The sequence below is a fragment of the Ambystoma mexicanum genome, chromosome 2q, assembly GCF_040938575.1.
Source record: "Ambystoma mexicanum isolate Mex_15411 chromosome 2q, UKY_AmexF1_1, whole genome shotgun sequence".
Taxonomy (NCBI): Eukaryota; Metazoa; Chordata; class Amphibia; order Caudata; family Ambystomatidae; genus Ambystoma; species Ambystoma mexicanum.
Window position 1 is genome coordinate 489,854,741 of NC_090924.1, and position 24,771 is coordinate 489,879,511.

Sequence of the window (24,771 nt, forward strand, 5' to 3'; positions counted from 1 at the left end):
CTCTGAAAACCGCTGAAGGTAAGTGTTTTAATATGTAAATGAGTCTCTTGACTGAACTGAAAAGTAAAACATTGATGTCTCTGTGGAATTAATGTTCTTTGTAGGTTGGAGAGATCTCTCTTATTGATGTTTTAATTCTTCTTTTCTTTTGTAGAGTCTCAGAAGAAAAGGCATTGGTAGAAGAGTTGTTTCAAGGGAAAGAATTTGAAACCCCTTCCTGAAGTAAGTTGGAGCATTCGCTATCGGTGAAGCGACCTGAGGCTGAAGACTGAAGTGGAACTGTGATGGAAACATTCTTCGACTGGAAAAAACTGCGGCGGAGGAAGCCTTTGATCAGGTAATTCCTGTCTGTGGTCTATAGATAATTCTGTGAAGATGTAGAATTGTTAATATTTCTTTTTCTTTGATTTCGCAGGTTCTGTGAGCAGAAGCGTCAGTAGCATTACACTGCTGACAGCGGACCTAACGTGAAGCGCGCGTTACTGTATAGGTGGGGCTTATGTAGTCCCCAATGGCCAATGTCTAGATCAATTCTGAAACACCCCTTGTGACCCACAGGGCAGCCATTTTAGGGGTATGGGTATGCTATTTGATCCATATGGAAGTCTATGGTGAATTAATGCTGTGAATGGTGTGCATGCCATGTGTGCCAGGCTAACACCCACCTATAACCTGCTGATCTATTCAATGAATTCCCCCTGGGCTGAACTCCTGAATCTAGGCTGGGAGCCCTGGAGGTGATCATGACAAGAACAAGAAGGACGAGCGATCTTCTTCCACACCTCAGAAGACGCCAATGCTTTTCTTGAACCTTTGCAATGGAATCCCAGACAAAGGGGAAAAAATGGGTGACACAAATGTTCCCACCATCTGTCTAAACTGGTCGATAATGAACAATAATCAATTCAAAATCTGAATTGACGATGCCTGGGCATGAGTGGTAATGCTATGAGGGTGTGAAGTATGGCTGGGTGCCGGGTTGCCCCTCAAGCAGAGGCTTAAACGTATTAACAGGCATGGGTAGGTGAGCTAGCTGACAGGTTGAGGTTGTCAGCCGGAAAGGAGGGAGGGAATTCCAGATAACTGACAAGTTGGGGTTGTTGGTGTGGGAGGATGGAGCGATGGGGAAAATGTTGGGGGTTCAGAGGTGATTAACTTTGGGGGGCACTGGGGGAACGGGGAGCGAGAGACAGCAGAGGAGAAATTGTAGCTCGCGGTATACTGGGGTATTGATTGACAAAGCGATTTGTCGGAACATATGGAGTTAAAGGTAGAAATGTTAAACAAACCATGAGATTGGGGATATCTATGTTGACATTGGAAAGCAATGTCTGGTTCACTAGACACATAATCTGGAACGTAAGAGGTATAAATTGTTCGTCCAAGAGTCGCAAGGTCCTGCTATATATATGCAAAGACACCAAATAGGAATCACGTTCGTACAGGAAACACATCTTTCTCCAGAGGTAGAATCCAAATTCGGAAAGAAGTGGGGATGCCTCTGCAACTTCTCCTCATATTCATCATATGCTAGGGGGGTATATATTAATCCACAAGTCTGTTGGGTTCAGACTGGCCTCCACAAGCAAAGATCGGGAGGGGCAAGCCTGTTATACAAGGCATTCTAGACACACTTATCAACTATTACAGCATAAATCAAGATAGCACAGGAACACTTGATTGGATAGATACTCAACTAAACAGGCTTACACCTGGAGAAGTAATCTGGCAGACTTCAAGGCGGTTATTTGACCAGACCTAGGACTGCACTGGTGGGGTCCCACAGGCAGGCATGCAAAGGGACCGGCAAATTACTGTGTCTGTGCCTGACATGGGAGGTTAGTGATGTTTGGAGAATCATACATCTAGAAGCAGCAGAATATGTACATCACTCTCAATCCACAACTCAGCATCACGGCTGGACTTCTTCTTGGATTCTCACTCACTAGGGGGTAAAGCGACAGAGGTAAAAATTCTAGGGCGCACCCTATCAGAACCTGCCCATGTAGTGCTAGAGGCTGAATTAATAGGTCGCAAGAAAGACAGGACACCCTGGGTATTTAAAAGCGAGGGGCTAACGGACACATTGTTTCGTGAGGGATTGGTGGTTGCAATATTCTTTCAAATTAAAAGAGGGATCAATGGAATCACTGGAGGTCCCGTGGGAAAGCTTCAAATGTGTGATGCAGGGGAATGTATATCGAGGGAATCGGGGGTATTTAAACAGATAAGGAAGGAACAGCTGACTCAGAGGCCCATATCAAGGAATTGCAATTCAGGGCACCAACACCTACATTAATGGAACAGGCAGAGATTAAGACACAACTACAGCTGTTAAACGACCTAGCACTCAGGGAAGCCACATTTCTTGTGAGAAAAGCCGGGTTGAGGCAATACGGAGAGGGTCAGGAACCAGGGAGGACGCTCGCAAGGGTTGCTAAACTGGACAGTCTCAAGAACTGTGTTCTTTCCATAAAAGACACTCAAGGAGTGGATAGATATGTTGACGTGGAGATAGTCCAGGAATTCTGCCAGCTCTACACTCAGTTATACTCTTCCCAAATTCAGGTTACCCAACAAGAAGTCAATAACTATCTAGATCAGGTGGCCCTATATCGGTGTACTCAAGAAGAAAGGGCGTGGTTGAGCCGCCAGGTGTCCCTAGAGGAGATACATGGTGCTATTAAATCTCTCTACTCTGGGAAAACCCCTCGGCCCGATGGATTCACAGCAGAATTCTTCAAGCAATACGATGTGAAGCTTGCTCCGTATTTACTTTGTATGTTTCATCAAAATCTCCAGCATGTTCAACTACCTGAGTCCCTAAGGGAAGCGGTGGTGGTAAATCTCCTTAAACCAGATAAAGCCCCAAACGATCGCTCTTCCTACAGACTTATAACCCTTATTAACCTGGACAATAAAATCTTGGCCAAAATATTGGCATCTCAGTTAGCACCCCTGATGCAAAAAAATGGTAAAAGCAGACCAAGCAGGATTCATCCCGCGGTGATCCACCTCACACGGTAAAAGAAGAATGTTTGGGTTGATAGCAGCGGTACCACAGGAGGAATCAATAATCGCGGTCTTACAAGTTGCCACTAAAGCGTTTGATTCAGTAGAGTGGCCCTTTCTGTTTACAATAGTGTGTTGGATGGGGATGGGGGAACCGTTTATCGCCATGGTGTCACTGTTGTATTTGCTACCGGCAGCCAGGATAAAGGTGAATGGACAGTTCATGTTGAATATAAAGCTGGAAAGAGGCACTCGACAGGGCTGTCCAATGTCGCTGTTATTGTTCACACTGGCAATAGAGCCTCTGGTGGAAATAGTGAGGGAGAGACACCCGCACAGAGGGGTTCAGTTATACAACCACAAAGTGGTTATCTCATTCTACGCTGACGATATGGTGCTGTTTACCAGGGATCCCAGACTTAACCTAGACCCATTGATGCAAGAGGTCTCTCAATTTGGGGACCTCTCGGGACTAAATGCCACCAAATCAGTCTTGACCAGTACAAAGATGGGTGGGGGTTACAGTGGTACATGTACCATACCCGGTATCTAGGGATTACTGTTGCCCGAGACCCAACAATTCTGTATAAACATAGCTACGGTAGGGTGCTTGAGCAATCTAGGTCCGCAACAGACATATGGGGAAACTTACCTTTGAACCTCTAGGGCAGAATCTCCCTGGTCAAGATAGTACTAATACCCTGACTCCTGTACAGCTTTCTAAATGTCCCACTGGCACGACCTAATGACTATTTCTGGGAATTAAAATCAGCCACGTTGAGATTCATATGGGCAGTTAAACAGGCCAGAATATAGTGGGACAAAATGGCGGCACCAGTACAGGGAGGAGGTCTAGCATTGCCCGAATTTGAAACATACAACAACGTAGCCCACGTGAGCTTTCACCTCTATTGGTTTGGTGAGAGGGGGGATAGGTCACATGCAGAAGTGGAGAGGGCGGTAGCGGCACCATTCCTGCTGCGGGTGATGATTCTTACGGCACCGGATAGACTATCACACAGGAATAACATGGTGGGCTTGGCCTGCAGAGCATGGGCATGCATCGAACATAAAAACATGGGAGACGCATTGTACTCCCCGGAGCTCCAATTACACATATTTTCGGGATCCCTATTACTAGTGAACCTGGTCATGTGGTTCTGATGAAGCGATTACAAATAACTTGCTATCGATAACTTTTCCCAAATGACCACTTCATTACATTAGAAGAGTTTAGAACAAGGGGGGCACTTAATGCCCTGGATGTGTTCCTGAAGGAAGGAAGGAAGGAAGGAAGGAAGGAAGGAAGGAAGGAAGGAAGGAAGGAAGGAAGGAAGGAAGGAAGGAAGGAAGGAAGGAAGGAAGGAAGGAAGGAAGGAAGGAAGGAAGGAAGGAAGGAAGGAAGGAAGGAAGGAAGGAAGGAAGGAAGGAAGGAAGGAAGGAAGGAAGGAAGGAAGGAAGGAAGGAAGGAAGGAAGGAAGGAAGGAAGGAAGGAAGGAAGGAAGGAAGGAAGGAAGGAAGGAAGGAAGGAAGGAAGGAAGGAAGGAAGGAAGGAAGGAAGGAAGGAAGGAAGGAAGGAAGGAAGGAAGGAAGGAAGGAAGGAAGGAAGGAAGGAAGGAAGGAAGGAAGGAAGGAAGGAAGGAAGGAAGGAAGGAAGGAAGGAAGGAAGGAAGGAAGGAAGGAAGGAAGGAAGGAAGGAAGGAAGGAAGGAAGGAAGGAAGGAAGGAAGGAAGGAAGGAAGGAAGGAAGGAAGGAAGGAAGGAAGGAAGGAAGGAAGGAAGGAAGGAAGGAAGGAAGGAAGGAAGGAAGGAAGGAAGGAAGGAAGGAAGGAAGGAAGGAAGGAAGGAAGGAAGGAAGGAAGGAAGGAAGGAAGGAAGGAAGGAAGGAAGGAAGGAAGGAAGGAAGGAAGGAAGGAAGGAAGGAAGGAAGGAAGGAAGGAAGGAAGGAAGGAAGGAAGGAAGGAAGGAAGGAAGGAAGGAAGGAAGGAAGGAAGGAAGGAAGGAAGGAAGGAAGGAAGGAAGGAAGGAAGGAAGGAAGGAAGGAAGGAAGGAAGGAAGGAAGGAAGGAAGGACTTGTTCCTAGATCGCTCAGCGGGTTGAGTGCTCGTTGATGCGCTCTATGTGTGATCTGCATGTCGCAGATTCGAATCCCGGCAAGGCCTTTCATCCTTTCGAGGTAGATAAATGAGTACCAATCCCCATAAGTAGCATTTTATGTAAAGTCGTGAATTGCTGCAATATTTCTTGTCCCAGACCGACGCTGCTCGTCGCCAGCCTCCTCCCTTAAGAACACGGCTAACTAGGGACCCTTGACCAACTCAGTGTGCCAGATGTATCTCTCCAAGTCCCCCTTCTTCATGAAATGTCAGCATTCACCACAGATCTCTTAGCAAAATGATCTGGTTTGGGTTTTACTTCTGAACAAAGTTGCAACAGGGGGCATGTGAAACGTAAGGCTTAGGCGAGCGGTGGCAGGCTCCCTGCATGTCCACTTCCAGCATAGCTTTGATACATGCCCTGAATACACGCCACAACATATTTGAGTATAAATCTGCGATTTCTGGCCACCCCAGTTAATATTTTATCTATCATGGTAGGTGCCTTGAACACGCCATCTTGCACAAGACGTGCTAGATGATTGTACATGGACGGATACAATGCCATACCCTCCTGACTCAGCCTGGATTCGCCTCTGCCTCTTTAAACTTTATTCCCAGCCTGTAACCCTCCTCGGGCCATATCCTACTATGTACACACTTACTGTTTTACTTTCTAATTGTTTACATATTATGGTGTCCTATGCTGGATCCACTAGCTCTGCGCAGCCCTATTGCTACCCAGGCAGGTGTGGCATATATTAAACCCCTACACACAGTACTTGCATAGACTTAGAGAACAGGAGTGATAAGTCGAACTCAATAGATTGCTTTATGGTTGATTTCCATGATTTTTAAACTAGCAAATCTAACAATCTACCTACAGTGTACAAAGGCAAAGACGGAAAGTCCTGTTATCAAGGTGGCGGCTTAAAGTTAAAGGAATACCATGACAGAAGAAATAAACACCTGCTTGGAATTCAATCAAGGTCCGGTGCAGTGGACTGGAACAGTCTGGGTCATTCTGAAGGCTCAAATGCTGATCTAAGAAGATCAAGTGACATGGTGATGCAGGTGTGACACAGATGCTAAATGGTTGGCCCTCTCAAGAAATTCTACACAAAGTGATCGATGACAAGAAGCTAAGTAACTCATTTTGATGAATAAAGCACACTGCATGCCCAATTCCCAGAAGCGTTGTATAATGGCAACACCCCATATGAAAACGATCTGTGAATCGGGGCCTGCGTGTCAACTGTGGTTAAACGCACACAATACAAGACAGGCTGCAATGTCTGGAATGATGTCGCTGTGCAAAGAGAGAATAGAGAGGAGCAGGGTCAGTTACCGAGACAGATTTCTGATGCGAGATGGAATCTATTAGGAACGATTTAAGTCAGTGGGCCATGGTGGGTTTTGTTCATATTTTTTCTGTAATCAGTGCGAGGGACTGAGCGTATTGAGAGAGCAAGAACCAAAGTAGAGGGTTTGAGGTGCTTTTCCCCATGGGATGAAATAGGTCTTTCTACAGAACGATTTTTCAGAAAAACTGAGTAAAAGGTCATATCATTTAAAATACGTTGGATTGGCTAAGACATAACAAATCAAATAGATGGATGTCAGATCGCCAACAGCATGCAGGAGAAGTATTGAACGTGCCCATGATGCCTGTGCCTACAATATTACCCAGCACTGCCACTCTAAAACCTTTTCATGATGGACAACCTCGGTATATTCCAGCATTGCGATTGTAAAGCCCCTGTAAAGCACATGTGAATTTGCCAGTTTTGCCATTGTAAGGTACTTTCATGATGTTCAAAAATATATGCCTGCTTGTTTCTGCAAAACATTTTTTTTTACTGCATGACCCTAGATCATTGCCAGGATTTTTACTGTATTGCACTCTGATGATGGTGCCAGGTGCCTTCGCCATATAAAACAATGTTTCATGCTCCCGTAGCCCAAATATATATATTTTTTAAAAAATATTTTTACCTTTATAGAGCCCACTACAGCCTAAAGGCATCGAGGCGCTATTTGCTAGATTTCCATTCTGAGCCAATCATAATATAACCAGCATGGCCCTGCAAAAGAATTGCCATGCTGCCTGTGCTCAGCCATTTGTCAGTGTCCACAGTAAATGCCAGCCACATGCCACTGAAAAACACATTGCAAGCATGTGACCGGTGTAGGACCTCCCTGTCTCTTTTTCACTCTCTCATTCTCACACACACACACACTCACAAAACACACACGCACACACACACTCACACACCTAAACATTCATTGAGTAACTCACACACACAGCACCTTACATAACATTCGAAAAAAGAAGCCAACACACACATTCAAAGAAATGTGTTCACGCGGCAGCAGTGTTATTTTCTTAAATCTACTCTAGAGTCTGGGACACAGGGGCTGCGTGCTGCAACTCAGCTGTCCTCCACCATCAGGCAGCATGCACTGAAATTGCATAATAGACATGGAAGATGGTGCAAGGGGGTGGCAAACGCCCTCCCTATTCCCTGCGTAAGGGGGTAATAACCGACATCAACAAACACCCGCAAGTGGGTAGGGGACACATAAATAGCACATAGTTGACAGGTCGGCGCTTGCATGTGGAAAGGATACATTCCTTGTGATGGTCTACAGAGCACCCAAGTCCCCCACCGAAGCAAGGCACCACTTAAAGAACAGCGTGCACTGGCGAATCAGTTCCTGGGCAGATCAGGTGTGGAAACTGGGAACACATTCAATGGGAAACCTCCCCTTTTTAGTTTAAAGATTTTAAGGCAAACTCAGATCAATGTCAGAATCTGAAGGCATGTATTTATTAATAGGACTGGCAATGGCAGGCATTGCTCAGGGATGCGCAATAATCCCCGACCTGTATTCCTTTACTGACTAGCTTTGTTGAAGACAGCCTTAGAGAAAAATTGTGGGTTCGCAAGTAAAATCTGTGCGCTAGTAATCACTGGTTGTAATAAAGATTCTATCAAAAATTGTGAGGTGTCAGCAGCATTACCACCTACGCAGCCAGACCACCCTGGCTGGAACTGAAAACTGGTAGAAGAGAGGGTGAGGTGGAGACGCGCTAGACACTACAGCAATAAGGCACACAAATAATACAGTTGATGTTTTAATTGTAGCAAAAACAGCCGACATGTGTTTCGACACGCTGGTCGTTCTCAAGGCGTACGCGAGACAAATATGTTGATAAATCATGGTGGGGTAATCCCACAAAAAAGGAAGGCGATGTGAGACTCACTCGGACATTGCATGCAGATCACAATCCCTGCCGTAATGGCCGTGACGAAAGCGGCTTTCGGGGATTTCCTTGTTACTTGACCGCTCGATTTACGAGTAATATATTTGTCACGTGGGATGGTTGGGTTGGTCCTCAACAGGATAAGGGGAATACCACGTCTCGTCTGTGTGTACCCCACTCCCAATCCCCAAGGATTCTCCACCGAGGTGATCCTCCCTGGCTTCTCCATCCTCAGGTTTGCGATCCAAGAGTGATGGCTTTTCCCTGGTCACCTGAGCAGAGGATCCAAGGGGAGTAGAAGTGGAAATACCCTCAGGTTTCTCACAGGAACCAAGTCTGGATGTCAGGTGTTGTTGATCAGCAGTATGAATTTGTCCTTGAAAGGATTGAGCTTCAGGTAAGCACTGGACAGCTTGCACTAGATCCCCTTTTGTAATGGCTTGGCAGGTGAAGAACAATGGTCTGGAGGGTTGTCCAGAGCAATGCCAGAGGTTAAGATTGATTCTGAACCTTCCAGCCATCACCTCTGTTTTGCTAGATCAACATGAAGCATGCCTTGAGCTTTGGGATGTCTTTGATGGTGAATATCTTGAGTTAGAGCTGCATATCATCTGTATATTGGTGGATGTGGAGGTTGTGTGGAGCCAGGATGGTTCTGAGCAGTTCCACGCAAAGGTTGAAGATCAAGGGGATGAGGATGCATCCCTGTTGGACACCACACTTAATGGGAACAGTAGGTGATCGGGAGGAAACTATTTGGATGATTTGGGGGTGGTTAGCAAGGTAGGTTTCAAGCCAGCTGAGGATGGTCTTGCTGATCCTCAGGCAGCAATGTAGAATGGTGTTAAGCGTCTACTATATTGAACGCTGCTGATTAGTGGAGCAGTATCAGGAGGCAACGATGATCATCATCAAGGATGTTAAGGGCATTTTTGATCATCTTGATGGTAGCCATTTTCCTGCTACATCTGGGTCTGAAGCCAGATTGGTAGGATGGAAAGAGGTGTCTGGCGTTGATGTGTTGTAGGAGTTGCATGGCTATGTTTTCTTTAATTATCATACCTAGGAAGGTAAGATGGGTTGTGGAAATCGAAATAATATTATACCTCCTATTGCATTGTTTGAATGTATGTTGGCCTACGCCAAGTTGTCTAAAACATTGTATAAACAGATTCCGCGGCAAGGTCTTGACCTTAATGTATTGTGTAAATCGCCATCTTGGATTTAGCCGCCATTTTAGGTTCTCTTGTAGTGTGGAAGTCACCCTGAATAAAAAAATGGAGGCCGAATGACATTTCGAGTGGGATTCTGGCCGTTGTGACCTCTGCACACATGAATAAGTAATATGCCCGCAGGCCACTTGTTGGGGTCGCGAACTGAGACCTTGTCCTATCCCTGACCTATGTGTAAATGAACAACTGTATCAGCGGAACTGATCAAAATGCATACATTATGGGATTGACCTGGCAACGAACCCTAGGTTTGATTCTGAGAATGGATAACTTGCGAGGGGGTTGGCCAGAGCTGGATAAAAAGTATAAAAACCCGAGTGTCCCAATGTTCGGTCTCTCACACTAACACGGCAAACTACCGTTGATGGTTCGTTCTGTTACTCTGAGGGCCGAATAGCTATCCGTATGTCAATTGACTTTTGGTAATTGTTGTATCTTTGAATAAAGCGCTTTGTATGTCCTTTGTAACCTGTGTTGGTGTGTTTCCTTTGGGCTTCCCGCCCTCATATCAATTTTTCTGTTTCCACAGTTGGCGCCCGAATAGGGACCCTCAAGATTGATGCCGGATCATTGAAGGTTGACGCAGACTATCGAACCGGGATCGGACAGTGTGATTCTGCGGGCCCGACCGATCGAGACGCGATACCTCGGCAGCGCTGCACGATCCGATCCTTGGACGATAGTTGTGTGGTCTGACACGGCATCTTGACGAGGGTCCAATTTTGAGGCGGGCAGATTTGCCGAAACCACCAAACACAAGGTAAAATTCGTTGGGTAAGTTCTTTGGTAAACCGTACGGTCCTCCTTAGGTTTGGTCAGGTGCAGTCGTGACCCGGCTCTTAATTTAACCCTGACACTTTGAATTTGGCGTATTGTATCTGCAGACACAATTATTGGACCAGGTAACACCAATTTGTTGTGAAATGCCTGGGAAATTGTCTAGCTGCTTTAGGGCTCTGTTCCGCAGCGATCGACAATCCTTGGAATTTAGCCATCCGGCACCACAGGAGGGGTCGCCGGCGTGTACTATGTACTGTAAGTATGGCATTGGAAGTATAGTATTTAATGATATTTGGCACAGACAGACCAGACATGCCTCCGAATTTCAGTGGCCAATCAACGGTAGTTTTGAGATCCCCCGTATTGAATACTTAGAATCGATCTTGTTAAAGAAAAAGGCTAGACCAGCAGCCTTTGATGTGTTACAGAATTGGAAGAAAGAAGCATTACAGCAGCTTAAAAGTAGGGATAAACATGCACGTCGTCATAAAACAAACGCTGAAAAAGCATTGTTATATGATAAAGAAAAGCGGTCAGAATCAGTTAAAAATATGGATAGAGCCTTTTCACTCGGGATCCAGAAAATGTATCCCTCTAAAGATTTCCATGTTTCTGAGGAATTTATTGAGAAATTATTAAATGAACGCAGGCCCGATGCCTCAGCGCCACCTCCGTATGCTCCTGTTTTGGGCGCTCTGCCCATTCCTGCTGTAGTTCCTGTTGTTATTCCTGTTCCCCCTGTACAGCCTATTGTTCCTAGTCCTTTGGTTATTGTTCCTCCGCCTATCGCGCCACCCCTTCCCCCTGCACCGATAGTTGCACCTTTGTTAAATTTACCTATACCTCCGTTCCCAAGTGGCCCCGTATTGACTGAAGTCGATTCAGGTGCAGGGTCAAAGATCGTGACTTGTAGTACTGTTTCTGCAGATAAGAAACAGGAATTGTTTGCATGGGCTAAGCATTGCATGGAGAAAGGTGATCAAGTTAATGTTTTTTCCACATTATCTAATTTGAATAGTTTTCCCGAGAAAAATGTTTTTATCGAAGGTTTGGGGACTCATTTGTGTGTGATGTGGGGTAGATTACAAAATTCGGATCTTCCACAAGGGGTGAGAGATCTGAATGCTTTGGCACTTTCGAGGGACACAGAGCAGAAAGTATATGGACATGTTGAAAGATTGTTTGAGTTTAGGAAAGACTTTGAAAAATCACGAGATGAGGATGATGAAGATGATAGAATATATGTACAGACACGGTTCCTTCCGTGCCGTAGATCGGCACCTGAGGAAGTACGAATTTGTACTAAAGATGCGGTTCGATGGATCTCGGATTCATCGATACCGCCAGACGAAGTGTATGACACGTATAGTCAGTATACAGTAGAAATGCAAAGAAAGGTAATTCAGGTGACGGTACAGCACCTACAAGAGGAATGTGTAAGGAAGAGGGTTAGTTGCCCCATAGAATTATTGGGGATTTGTAAAAGGGCTTTTTCGCCCGACACTTCTACAGCTGCCTTAGCGCTCGACCTGGCTCTATTGCTTAGTAAGCGGCCAGAGGTACCTATATCTCAGTTGCCTATGAGAGAGGTTCCTCCGACCTTTGTCCCAAAAGTTGAGATCCCAACCAACGCGGCGACTGGTGCCCCCGCTGTGGATATCCCTGCACATTATGTATCACAATTCGTTCACGTCCCGTTTTCACGACAGGAAGTGCACACAATTAGACAATCAGTTCCCGATATTAGGAAAAACCCGACGGGGTTTTACAAAGAAATAGAGTCCGTTTTACAGTCCTCTGTGTTCACCTTGAGTGACATTGACTTGTTATTCCCTGTACTCCTACCCGTAGATGTATGGAAACAGGTTCGGACAATAGACGATGTGCCGGGGCTGGGAGATACGTAGGCAAATATTATTAGAATTGATGGAGAAAGACCAGCTGGTGAGAAACCACCACAGGTAATACTTACTCTACCTTATAGGATTGTCGCTAAACTAAAAACTATAATTCCAGAAAAAAGGATTATTTGGGACAAGCTTACGGCCTGTATCCAAGGGAAAACTGAAGGCGCCACCGAATTTTTTAATAGATTCGAGCAGGTATTTTCTGACTTCAGTGGACAGGATTTAGGTACAGAGTCGGTAAAAAGGTTGTTCGTGGACAAATTTGTACGTGGATTGTTACCTGACATCCAATCACAAATTATGTCCTCAGAGAGCGCTTGGCAGGCAAAATCTCAATCCGAGGTTTTGCACATGGCTCAGTATTATGAGAACCGTGTTAATAATGAGAAGGAGAAAATTGAAAAGAGAAAGGGAGATTTAAAAACCAAAGTATTATTACAGCAAATTATTAGAAATCCCAGAGGAGGTATGACACAAACTAGAGGTCAGTACGTTCTAAAAGGAAATGCTCCTCTGAGTCCTGTAAATATTAATCAATGTGCTTATTGCCGCCAGGAAGGTCATTGGCGAGCACAGTGCCCTGTCCTTCGCCAGAAGTCAAGCAGTGCGTTTGTGGGTATGGGTAGACGACCTAGGGGCCGCCCTGGAGCAGGGGGCCCTGACAGAGGTCAGCTCTTACAAGATTCTCAGCAACCTTTTTCACGGGAAAATCAGATCTCGAGTATGGACTCGAGAAACATATTTGATCACCCTTCTGCTGCCTACCTTTCTGAAGAGCTTCCTTCTGATGAGGCTCTATTTCATTAGGATTGCCCGAAGCAGGGTTTGGAACCTTCACCTATTCCCGTTAATCAGAAAGGCCCCTACGTTGAATTATTAGTAGGGAATAGGAAACACCAGTTTTTGATTGACACTGGAGCACAGAAGTGCTCCATTGATCATTCTAGGGTTCCAAACATCCCACTGTCAGGACAAACAAATGTTTCCGTAGGGTTTTCTGGTATACCAACTGTCTGTCCGGTTTCTGCACCGGTATCCGTTTCTTTGGGTCCCTTCACGGACCATTGTCCTATTCTTCTCACTTCGAACTGTGGAGAGAATTTGCTGGGGTTGAATTTGTTAAAGAAATTGAACGCAGTAATTCATTGTTCTTCGGATGGAGTACGGCTAACGGTTTCACCACAGCAACTTCCTAATTCTCAGTTCTTGATTCGACCTTTACCTCCCGAGTTCAGCATTGTCCCGGAATGTTTGTGGGCGGTGGATGACAATGATGTTGGAGTGTTACAGATTGAGCCCGTTAAAATAGTCCTGAAACATGGAGTGAAACTGCCACGCATCCTGCAGTAAAAAATATCAGTCGAAGGCGAACGTGCTTTGAAATGCATTGTCTCCGATTTTGTACATCGTGGGGTGTTCGAAGAGATTACAGGTAGTTTTTGCAACAGTCCAATCTTACCCGTATATAAGAAAGGCGACAATGCAATTCCATACCGGTTTATAATTGACCTCCGTGCTATTAACCGAGTGGTTGCCCCACAATTTCCAATTGTGCTTGATGTGACAACGATATTAACAATGATCCCCGCTACGGCTACGCACTTTAGTGTTGTGGATCTGAAAAACGCCTTCTTTAGTATCCCTATACATAAAGAAAGCAGATATCTGTTTGCGTTCACCTTGAGGGGACGCTCATTTACATTTACAAGGGCACCTCAAGGGTATACTGAAAGTCCTAGTATTTATAGTAGAGCATTGAAAGAGCAGCTTGACACCCTTGAATTGCCACCTACTTGCACACTGCTCCAATATGTTGACGATTTGCTTTTGGCTGCAGATTCTGAGAATGCCTGTAAAGAAGGCACTATACTGTTGCTTGTTCATCTAGCTAAAAATGGTCACAAAGCTTCGCTTAAAAAAATTCAATATTGTTGTCAGGAGGTTGCCTATCTAGGCTACCTCCTGTCAAAGGAGGGGAGAAGATTGACACCCGAAAGAATAAAACACATTTCTGGCATGTCTGTTCCAAATACGCAGAAGGAAGTCAGAGCCCTGATAGGTATGCCTTCCTACTGTAGGTTGTGGATCCCGAATTTCGCACTAGTGGTAAAACCGATGTTGGCTTTGACGAAGAAGGGCATTTCTCTGCCACTGCCATGGGAATCGGAACATCAACGATCATTTGAGCTTCTCAAAACCGTGCTATGTTCGGCACCGGTTCTGGGTACTCCAAATTATGACAAGGCCTTTGTGTTGTTTGTGCATGAATGTGATGGATGTGCTTTGGCTGTGTTAACACAGGAACACGGAGGGAAGAATAGGCCGTGCGGCTACTACTCCTCCGCCCTTGATCCTGTCGCATGCGCTTTGCCAAGATGTTTGCGTGCTGTTGCTGCTGCTGCCGCGTCTGTAAAACAGAGTGAGGGAATGATCTTAGGCCATGATTTGATTTTGATGGTACCTCACTCTGTTGATATCCTATTGAACAAAACCCAAACGCAACACCTCACCTCTGCACAGTTAACAAGGTATGAACTAATTCTGTTTGCCCCTCATATTCAAATTAAGAGGTGTTGTGTTCTTAATCCGGCTGAACTCTTACCTTTCCCGCAAAACACTGTTTGTGGTGACGAAGAATCACATGACTGCCTGTATACCACCGAACAAGAAACGAAGGGCAGGATAGATCTCATAGATACTCCTTTGGATAATGCAGAAGGGGAGCTGTTTTGCGATGGCTCCTGCTTCAAACTTTCGAATGGTACATCTACAGCTGCTTATGCAGTTACTACATTGAATAAAATTGTCGAAACTAAGAGAATTTCGCATAACTCCGCGCAGGCCGCAGAGATTATAGCGTTGACCCGAGCTTGTGAACTTTCCCAAGGGCGAAGAGTAAATATATATACTGATAGCCAGTACGCATTTGGGGTGGCTCACAACTTCGGAAAACTTTGGTCGGAAAGAGGGTTCCTGACCTCACATGGGACCAAGATTCAGCATGGCCCTTTGATAGTGCAATTACTTTCGGCACTCTCACTCCCTAAACGGTTAGCGATCATGAAATGTGCAGCACATCGCAAGGTCATAGATGATGTGGGCAAAGGGAACGCTTTTGCGGATTTGATTTGATAGCCAGACAAACGGCCACAGACCTTAGCACGGACATGTATACCTCGAGGGAAACGAGAGATGTTTGCATAATGGATGAAGGTATTGGGTCTGTGCGAGATATTCAGACTGATGCCACGATGGAAGAATCTAGAAAGTGGGCTGAAGGAATGGGGAAACTGGATGACGAAGGGTGTTGGGTGGATACATCCGAAGGGGAATGGTTGCTTCCTGATTCTTATGTATTGGCAATGGTTACGATGGCACATGGTCCTACGCACGTGTGTGCCCAGCAGATCACGAGAATGTTAGAACAGGTCTGGGTGAATGACAAGATTCTGGACACTGCAAAGAGGCATGTCCAGAACTGTATGATCTGCATACAGCACAATGTGGGTAAGGGGACAGTGGCTCCAAGGGGAAGTTTTGGGCCCCCTTCTGTCCCCTTTGAGGTTATACATTTTGATTTTATTGAAATGGAGCGATGTAATAATCTGAAATATGTTCTTGTAATTATTTGTGCTTTCAGTAAATGGGTCGAGGCTTTCCCCGTCAAAGATGCTACTGCCATGACCACTGCAAAGATTATGGTAAAAGAATTCTTTCCTCGATTTGGGCTCCCGAGGATAATCTGGTCGGACAATGGTCCTCACTTTATCGCAGCAGTAATTTTGCAAATATGTGCAGCCCTATGTATTGAGAAACAATTTCATTCAGCTAGGCATCCTCAAAGTGCTGGGTTGGTAGAAAGACACAACGGTATTTTAAAGAAGAAATTTGCAAAAACATGTGCTGATACCAAACTAAAATGGCCAGATGCTTTGCCTATTGTGTTATTAGCTATGCGTACCACACCTCAGACTAGAACTGGGCTTTCTCCATTTGAAGTAGTAATGGGGAGACCTGCTAACATTTGGGGTCTCCCGAAACCTAAAGCCCTGAGGGAGGTGGAAAATGTATTGCTTGTAGACTACTGTAACCAGTTAACTAAAAATCTGTATTTCATTTACCACCAGGTGAATTCTGCTTTACCTGTACGGTTCACGGGCCTAGGACACGATATACAGCCTGGAAGTTGGGTCCTCGTGAAGGCCTACGAGAGGTCTTCCTGTCTCGCGCCTCTCTGGCGGGGACCCCATCAGGTGTTATTGGTCACCAGGACAGCAGTGCGGGTGGCTGGAAAGAAGAACTGGATTCACGCGACGCACGTCAAGAAACTTCCTCACCCGACGCCACACGCTACAGAAGAAGCAGAACCCCTCGCTGATGCTAGTCTCTGATCTTGGAGTAGCAAACAGAACTGTGAGAGCGTCGGAGGAGTTCTCTGAGCCTGAGGAGCTTGGGGAACAGTCCATTTTGTCTCCGCACTCTCTTGAAAAATCACTTCCGGAAAACACTGTTTCGAGCTCTGCGACTTCCGTCGCCACCGACACGTCGCTTCCCTCAGGAAGTGACGATACTTTGCTTCCGGACCAGACAATTTTGGGTACCATTAGGTACAACCTTCGACCACGGAAATAGAACTTCGGCACAAGTGTCGTGCATCTGGAAAAGGAAGTGATAGGAAAATTGTCTTGTTATGAGAAAGTTTTGTTGAACAAAAAAGGGATTCTGCTGGCTAGGGTTGGGAAGGACTAAGAAATCATGCGACCGTAGTGTCGCTAGCAACAAACATTGGGGCCGTCGTTCGAGAAACTATGATGCCTGCCACCTTCACCGCTGCTCCCCGCACTGGACTTTTAGATAAGGGGGTGACCAAATCGAACAACGAACAATGTGCCTGGGCCCCGAAAACATACTGTTGTGTTTTGATAATGATTATTGTTATTTTTGCAACTGCTACTGTAGGACTTTGGTATTTCAAAGAAATCTATCCTTTGAAACCTCTATTACCGACCGAGATCGTACCAACTGTTTTGACTCCCTCTGTACACCTTCACACTCTGTCCCCTAGAGACTCCCTACATAGACAAAAGTATTATAATAACACTCTGATGATAGTAATGAATGCTACTCATGCCATTTTTAATAAGAGTAATTGTTGGATTTGTACTCATTTACCGCAACATGGGAACAAGGGACTGGGATGGTATATACATCCTCTACCTTTAACGACTTCTTGCTATGCCTCTCTTAGAGCACTATTCTTTGGCCGATGGAATGATAGCATCTCAGGGAACTTTGATGGAACTAATTTAAATGATTTTGAGAAACGTGAATTGACTCCCCTGGGATGCTGGCTTTTCGCAAATAGAAGTAAACCTAACGTCGCTTCTATTAGGCCGTCTGACAAACTATCTCTTCCTTTTCAAACTCTGATTTCCTTTAAAATGGCTCCGATAGGCAATAAGGATGCTGTACCTCCTTCTTATTCTGTAAAGTCCTGACTTGGTTCCCTTCTGTGTACAGAGAAATGGCACTAGGCCAATGGGAGATTTTGAAGCTTGTAAAAATATTGTAAATTTGACTGGGGAAAACAGGCCTCTGTATGTAGGGGGGCCTGTTTATTTTGTTTGTGGCAGTTTAGCATTTCCCTGGTTGCCCAAGGATTGGCAGGGAACTTGCTATTTAGGAATATTGTTACCCGGGGTATTTGTAGCTAGTACATTGGAGGTTTCTAAGGCTCGTCCACGGCGAGACAACAATGGAGATACCCCGGGGCAAGTATTGGGGGACATAGCTAAATCGGTTGTACCCTTTTGGGGACAAATAGCAAACTCAGAGAACATTAGGGGATTAGCCAGGGTACTGGAGAGAACGATCAACCGGACCACGGACATTCTCTACAATATGACCTTAGAGCAAAAGGCGATAAGATTGGTAGCACTTCAAAATCGGATGACATTAGATGTCATCTTGGCAGAACGAGGTGGAGTATGCAAATTAGTGGGGTCCGCTTGTTGTGTTTTCGTACCAGACTCCTCACCAACAATTTTTAAAGCAATTCAGAACTTGCATACTCTCAGTTCTGAAGTCCATATCCCTGTAGGAGACTGGAACCTTAGTACTTGGTTTTGGGATTCTTTGCGATCTTGGGGTTGGAAGGTGCTTTCCGTTATTCTGGTTATTTTAGGGATTCTGTTATTCCTTTGTTGTTGTTTTCAATGCCTCCCAAGTATATGTGGTATGATAGGGGGGTGTTGTGCTCAAGCAGTGAGCGCAATAGGGCATAAAATATATACCCCAGATACAGCATCTAAAGAATTCATGTTACAAGAGGGTTTTATGAACGACCTCATGGCTATAGACATTACAGACAATGATGCGGAATCTATGGATGATAACACATGGAGTTATTTTCAAAAGTATTAGGAATGATGTTTAGCACTTGGCATAGGCCAAAAGGAGGGTCTGTGGAAATCGAAATATTATACCTCCTATTGCATTGTTTGAATGTATGTTGGCCTACGCCAAGTTGTCTAAAACATCGTATAAATAGATTCCGCGGCAAGGTCTTGACCTTAATGTATTGTGTAAATCGCCATCTTGGATTTAGCCGCCATTTTAGGTTCTCTTGTAGTGTGGAAGTCACCCTGAATGACAGTTCGAGTGGGATTCTGGCCGCTGTGACCTCCGCACACATGAATAAGTAATATGCCCGCAGGCCACTTGTTGGGGTCGTGAACTGAGACCTTGTCCTATCCCTGACCTATGTGTAAATGAACAACTGTATCAGCGGAACTGATCAAAATGAATACATTATGGGATTGACCTGGCAACGAACCCTAGGTTTGATTCTGAGAATGGTTAACTTGCGAGGGGGTTGGCCAGAGCTGGATAAAAAGTATAAAAACCCGAGTGTCCCAATGTTCGGTCTCACACACTAACACGGCAAACTACCGTTGATGGTTCGTTCTGTTACTCTGAGGGCCGAATAGCTATCCGTATGTCAATTGACTTTTGGTAATTGTTGTATCTTTGAATAAAGCGCTTTGTATGTCCTTTGTAACCTGTGTTGGTGTGTTTCCTTTGGGCTTCCCGGCCTCATATCAATTTTTCTGTTTCCACAGGGTGATGTTGAGTGTTGGTTTCTTGAAAAGCAGGAGGATTTGTCAAGTCTTGAGGGTTAAGGTGAAGCTGCCTTGAGTGAGGGAGCTGCTGATGCTGCCAGGTAAGGTCAGAGTGCTTCATTCAGGATGGTCTTGAATAGTGAGACAGGGAGGATATCATCCACATATGATGTGGTCTTGAGAGATTCACGGTTGCAGTCAGGTCTTCCATGGTGAGTGTCTTAAAAGTTGTCCAGGTAGTGATGTTTTTGCGAGGTTGGGTGTGTGGTATGCTGTGAACTGTGGCAATGGTGTCTATGTGCTGTCAGATCATGCTGCTTCATTAGAAGAAGAAAGAGTTAATGGATGTACATTTTTCAATGCAGTGCAGTACAGTGGGTCAGGAAGAGGGTGTATGCAATGCTTGATGGCTTTGAAGAGAGCAGCTCTGCTTCCATTTTTATAATTCACTTGTGTGTTCTTGTAGTTGTTAGCCTTGGCAGTGGTGATCAGGTGTATGCATGTAGCACATAGTTCTTTGAGCATGGCAATGTCAGAAACACTGCTGGTCAGTCACCAAGTTTTTTCATTTTTCCGATTGTCCTTTCGTTGAAGTTGATATGATGAGTGTACCAGGATACAGAAAGTGTCTTATTTCACTCTGGCATGACAGTTGATGTTGGTTGCAACAGTGGTGTTGAGTTCCTGAAAAAGCTAGTCACAGTCCTGTTTCACATGAGGTAGATCATCCTATATGAGGTGGAGGTTGGTGAGGTCTTCCATGACATATTACATCTGGAAGTTCTTGAAGAATCTGAAGGCTTATTTGCTGGGTTTCTGATGGTAGGCTTGGGTGGTGTAACTAATGACAAAGGGAACTGCCAAATGGTCTTAAAACTCAAGAGGGATTGGAGAGCTGTGGCAGAGTGTGTGCAGGGAGGTGATAATGAGTCAAAGATAGTATTGCTCCTATGTTTTGGATCATTAATGTGCTTTTGGAGGTTCAGAGTGTCAAGAAGGCAGTGGGGATCTTCCTTTATTGACTTGGTTGCCAGGAAAGTTGAAGTCACAGAGGATGATGTTGTTGGCGTGCATGAGACATGGTGGTGGCCAAGTATGTGAAGTGTCTGGTGAAATAGGTGTTGGGCTTGGAGGATCTGAAGATAAAGTAGAAGGTGATTGTATCCATTAGGGGGAGTGGGAAGTTGCTGTAGAGGTTTACAAAAGAGTTGGTGGTGGTGACGTCCAGTTGGGTGCATGGATATGATGCCTTTTGCAGGATGATAAGAACTTTGGCCATCTTGTTTGAATGATCCTATTGTGTAATGCTGTAGGCATTGGGAATGAGGATGTCTAAGATGTGGGTAAAGGTGGATGTCTTCCAGTTCTTGGTAATGAAGACAGCTTCAAAGTTCTGTGTTATCTCTGCTGCGTTGGTGAACACCAGTTTTCACGTAATAGTCGATGAAGGAGTGCTGATGGGGTCTATGGTGATGTGAGTGAGGTTACTGTGATTCAGTTTCCATGTTGTTGCTGGTGAGTGGCATGGTTGGCAGTGAGTGGTGATGGTGGGTATGGGCTGTTGGCAGAGAGAGGTGGATACATAATCAAGGAAGCTTACCTGATATGTTAGGAGCAGGGGTGTGGATCCTGTATTCCTCCAGTCAAAACAGGCCCAAACAGGAAATGCCCTTTTCCTCATCTGTCTTTTACTTCAGATGCCTGAATGAGAGATGCCATTTGATGTAACAATGAGAGATGCCATTTGATGTAACAGTCAAGAAATTAAAGGAGCAGGGCTAAGCAGGTGGGTAGGGCTAAGGTCATATGATGTAGATCCACTTGTACCAACTCACCAATTGTAAATGAAAACAAACCGGAAGTATGCTTATGTAGGGAAAAACAGAACCTCATGCAATTTCTTCAGAGGCCATACTGGCCTATATTGTTGCATCCAGAGTAGACCTGAATCCAACATGATGAGTATTCTTACGTGGCCATGGTCATCATGGGTAAAACAACATAATGAGTGTTCTTACATGGCCATACTGGCCTACATTGATAGAGCCAGTCTGGACATGTTTTCTTACCATGGAATGGCATTTTGTACTGGCATCAAAGGTAAATCCAACATAATGAATGTTCTTATGCGGTCGTTCTGTCTGACATTGGTAAAGCTCCTCTGGACATGTTTTAAACATGCGCAGATTGGCTGAACCAATGTATGTCAATATGGATATGTAAGACCACTTTCTTACTGTGGCATGGCATCAAGGTTTAAGCCAACGTGATGAGTGTTCCTAAGTGGCCATACGGGCACATATTGGTGCTGCCAGTCTAGTCATCCTTTTTAACTGTGGCAAGGCATTTTGTACAGGTATCATGTGTAAAGCCATCATGATGAGTGTTCCTATGTCACCATACTGGCCTACATTGTTGCTGGCAGTCTGGACACGTTTTAAACAAGTTAATTTAAGCATGACCAAGCTGGCTGCACTAATGTAGGGCAGGAAAGACATGTAAGAAGGTGTCCTTACTGTGGCATGGCATTGTATGTTACTGAAATCAAGAAAAAAGCCAACATATGTGTTTTTACCTGGCCATACTGGCCCAGATTAATGCAGCCGTTCTGGACATATTCTCCTATTGTGGCATAAAATTTTTACTGGCATCAAGGGTAAGACCAACATGATGAGTGTTCATACATGGCCAAAGGGGCCAGAGTGGCTCTACCACTGTATACCAGTATGACTATGCAAGAACGCTTTCTTACTGAGGCATGGCATGTTTTGCTGTTATCAAGGGTAAAGCCAAAATGATGAGTGTTCTTCAGTGGCCTTACTACCCTATATTGGTGATGTGATGCCAGTCTACGCATTGTTTTTTACTGTGGTATTGCATTTTGTACATGTATCAAGGGTAAAACCATCATGATGCGTGTCTTACTTGGACATGCTGGCCTCTATTGGTGTGGTGCAGCCAGTGTGGACAAGTATTAAGCATGTCCAGTCTCGCTACACCCATGTAGGCCAGTAGGGCCATGTAAGAATGTTTTCTTACCGTGGCATTTATTTTATTTGTTCTGAAATCAAGAGAAAAGCCAACATGATAAGTGTTCTTTTCTGGCCATCCTAACGTGCATTGGAGCAGCCAGGCTGGATACATTTTCCATCATACAAATACCACATGTGTTTCTTTTCCTGCTTTAATCATAATGAGTCCCATAGAGTGATGTGTTTCTGCAATGTGACAGATAAGTCAAAGGGCTAATCTCTAGTGTGGGTCATGTTGCCAGCAGGCAATCATGCATGATACACATATTTCAATCTTTGATGGGATAAATATTGAGTTCATAATTTCTAACCCCATGAATACGACATTGAGTTCATGCAATGGTGGGTATTTGTTCATATCAAGCAATTTGGTGTAAGTTTTCATAAAAATAATAATAATTATTATTATCTATTTGTAATGTAAGTGGTCTTGCATAGCACAGTTTTGTCTTGCTGCTCATGGCTCTGTAAGAAAAGGGGGTAATTAGTGGGACACTGGGAGAGGCAGACATGCAAAGCAAACTGTGGAGTTGATGGGAGCAGGTCAGAAGTACTTGGTTCCTTTGTGCCGATTTGATTTCTATGGGTTTAGCGGAGAAACTTGGTAATCTGTCATTCATAGGGAAGAGACAAAGGTCAGACAGACTATAGCCCTTTGAGTCTGGTTAGCTGATGATGTGGGATAGCCTGATAGGGCAAAGTAGGAGAGATTAGTCATGCTTCAGTCAGTACTAATGGCTAAGCTTGCAGTGGCAGTCTGGTGTGTATGTGTGTGTGTGTGTGTGTGTGTGTGTGTGTGTGTGTGCGTGTGTGCGTGCGTGCGTGTGTGCGTGCGTGCGTGCGTGCGTGTGTGTGTGTGTGTCAGTCTGCTCTCTCTGTCTCTCACTTTTCCTCTCCCTCAAATAGATACATTGTATGCCATGTGAAACAAAAACAAAAACATCAGCGAGCTGAGAGAAAAGGCAAATCTGGAAACTCCACACCTATGGTTATGAGAGTCAGGCATTTCTGGTTCTGAAAAAAGGGCTACTTGAAACTTGAGGGAAGCAGACAAACATTTTGTATTCCTTAGTATGCTGATTGTCAGGCTGAGAGATGTCTCAAAAAGCACTCTAGATGCTCAGGTCCTGTGCTCAGAATTTTGCCTGTCAGGGCAGTGCCTATTCTGGACATGGCAAGACGGCAGTCACAGGGGCTCATCAGGCATCCTGCAGGGGACCTGAATCTGTGCGCATTCATCCTCTGTGTCTACTCTGCTTTCTCCCACAATCCCCAAAAACTCTTCCCACACAGGCCGAAATGACATGAACCCTTCCCCATCAGCCACAACAAGGGCATCAAGAGTGTTTAACATCAGAGTGATGCTGCAACCCTATATGGGGTTCTTCACATTGAAAGGAGGAGCAACACATATAGAGGGTTACGTGTGGAGTCCTCAGAAGTATGGCACACTGACCTAAAGTGGGTGTGATGGCTACAGGAAAGTGAAGAGCCGCATGCTAGCAGTGACAAATAAGGGGGTTTGGGTGGGTGGATAGGATGTGCATTTCAATAGCACTGCAATCTAGAGTTTGCAGTCTCTCTGGCACCTTGCTAGATAAGGGTCTCTGGCCAATATCCCTGCAAAACTTTGTACCACAGCCAAATAATGGAACCATTCCATAAATAGCAATACTTTATTCATCTAGATTTTAAGGGCTGTCCTTCTCAGGGTAAGAAGGGGATGTCAATGACTAGCATATGCACTACGTGTGAGCTGTTCCCCCATCGGTTGTCTCCTGCAGTTAGGGAGGTACTGCCTCATCCATTAAGAGATATCTACTCTACAAAAGAGAGGAAAGGGCAGAGATGCTGCCTTTCTGCCATAACTGTGGGATGTCTGAATTTTGCTCTGGCATTTTCAACTTTTAAACAAGTTGATATGATTCCTGAGAAAGAATGTTGAGTTTGCATAGTTTTGATCTGGGTCCAAAGGTAAAACAAGACATATGGGTTGGCCATGTGAGCTCCCTCTGCTGGCCTGGTAATGTTCTACTCATATCCAGGACTGATAGTTTACTTATCCTTTGTTTAACCCCAAAATATTTCCCCAAATTGAGACACATTATGTTGTGAAACCGCAAATAAAAGAGCCAAATGTTAAACTAAAACCTCTGGGTCTAGTTGCGTTGTCCCTATGTTTTTGTAACACTACTTTTATCTCTAATTGGTTCTCTGAATGGTGTTGTATCTCAAGTGTCACATGTTCAAATGTTTTATGTTATGTTATTGTTGCTCTGTTGTCCATGTAAGGTTGTCTTTTGATGCTGTTAACACAGTGCAGT

At 44.8% G+C, this 24,771-nt stretch overlaps 1 long non-coding RNA gene across 1 annotated transcript in view; it reads left to right on the plus strand.

The window, feature by feature from the left end:
* LOC138569546 (uncharacterized) overlaps nt 1-24,771 on the plus strand; it is a 60,627-nt gene that overhangs the window by 16,021 nt on the left and 19,835 nt on the right. Inside the window, exon 2 of the long non-coding RNA XR_011303260.1 lies at nt 19,416-19,516. This is a non-coding gene — a long non-coding RNA (uncharacterized lncRNA). The remainder of the gene's footprint in view (nt 1-19,415; nt 19,517-24,771) is intronic.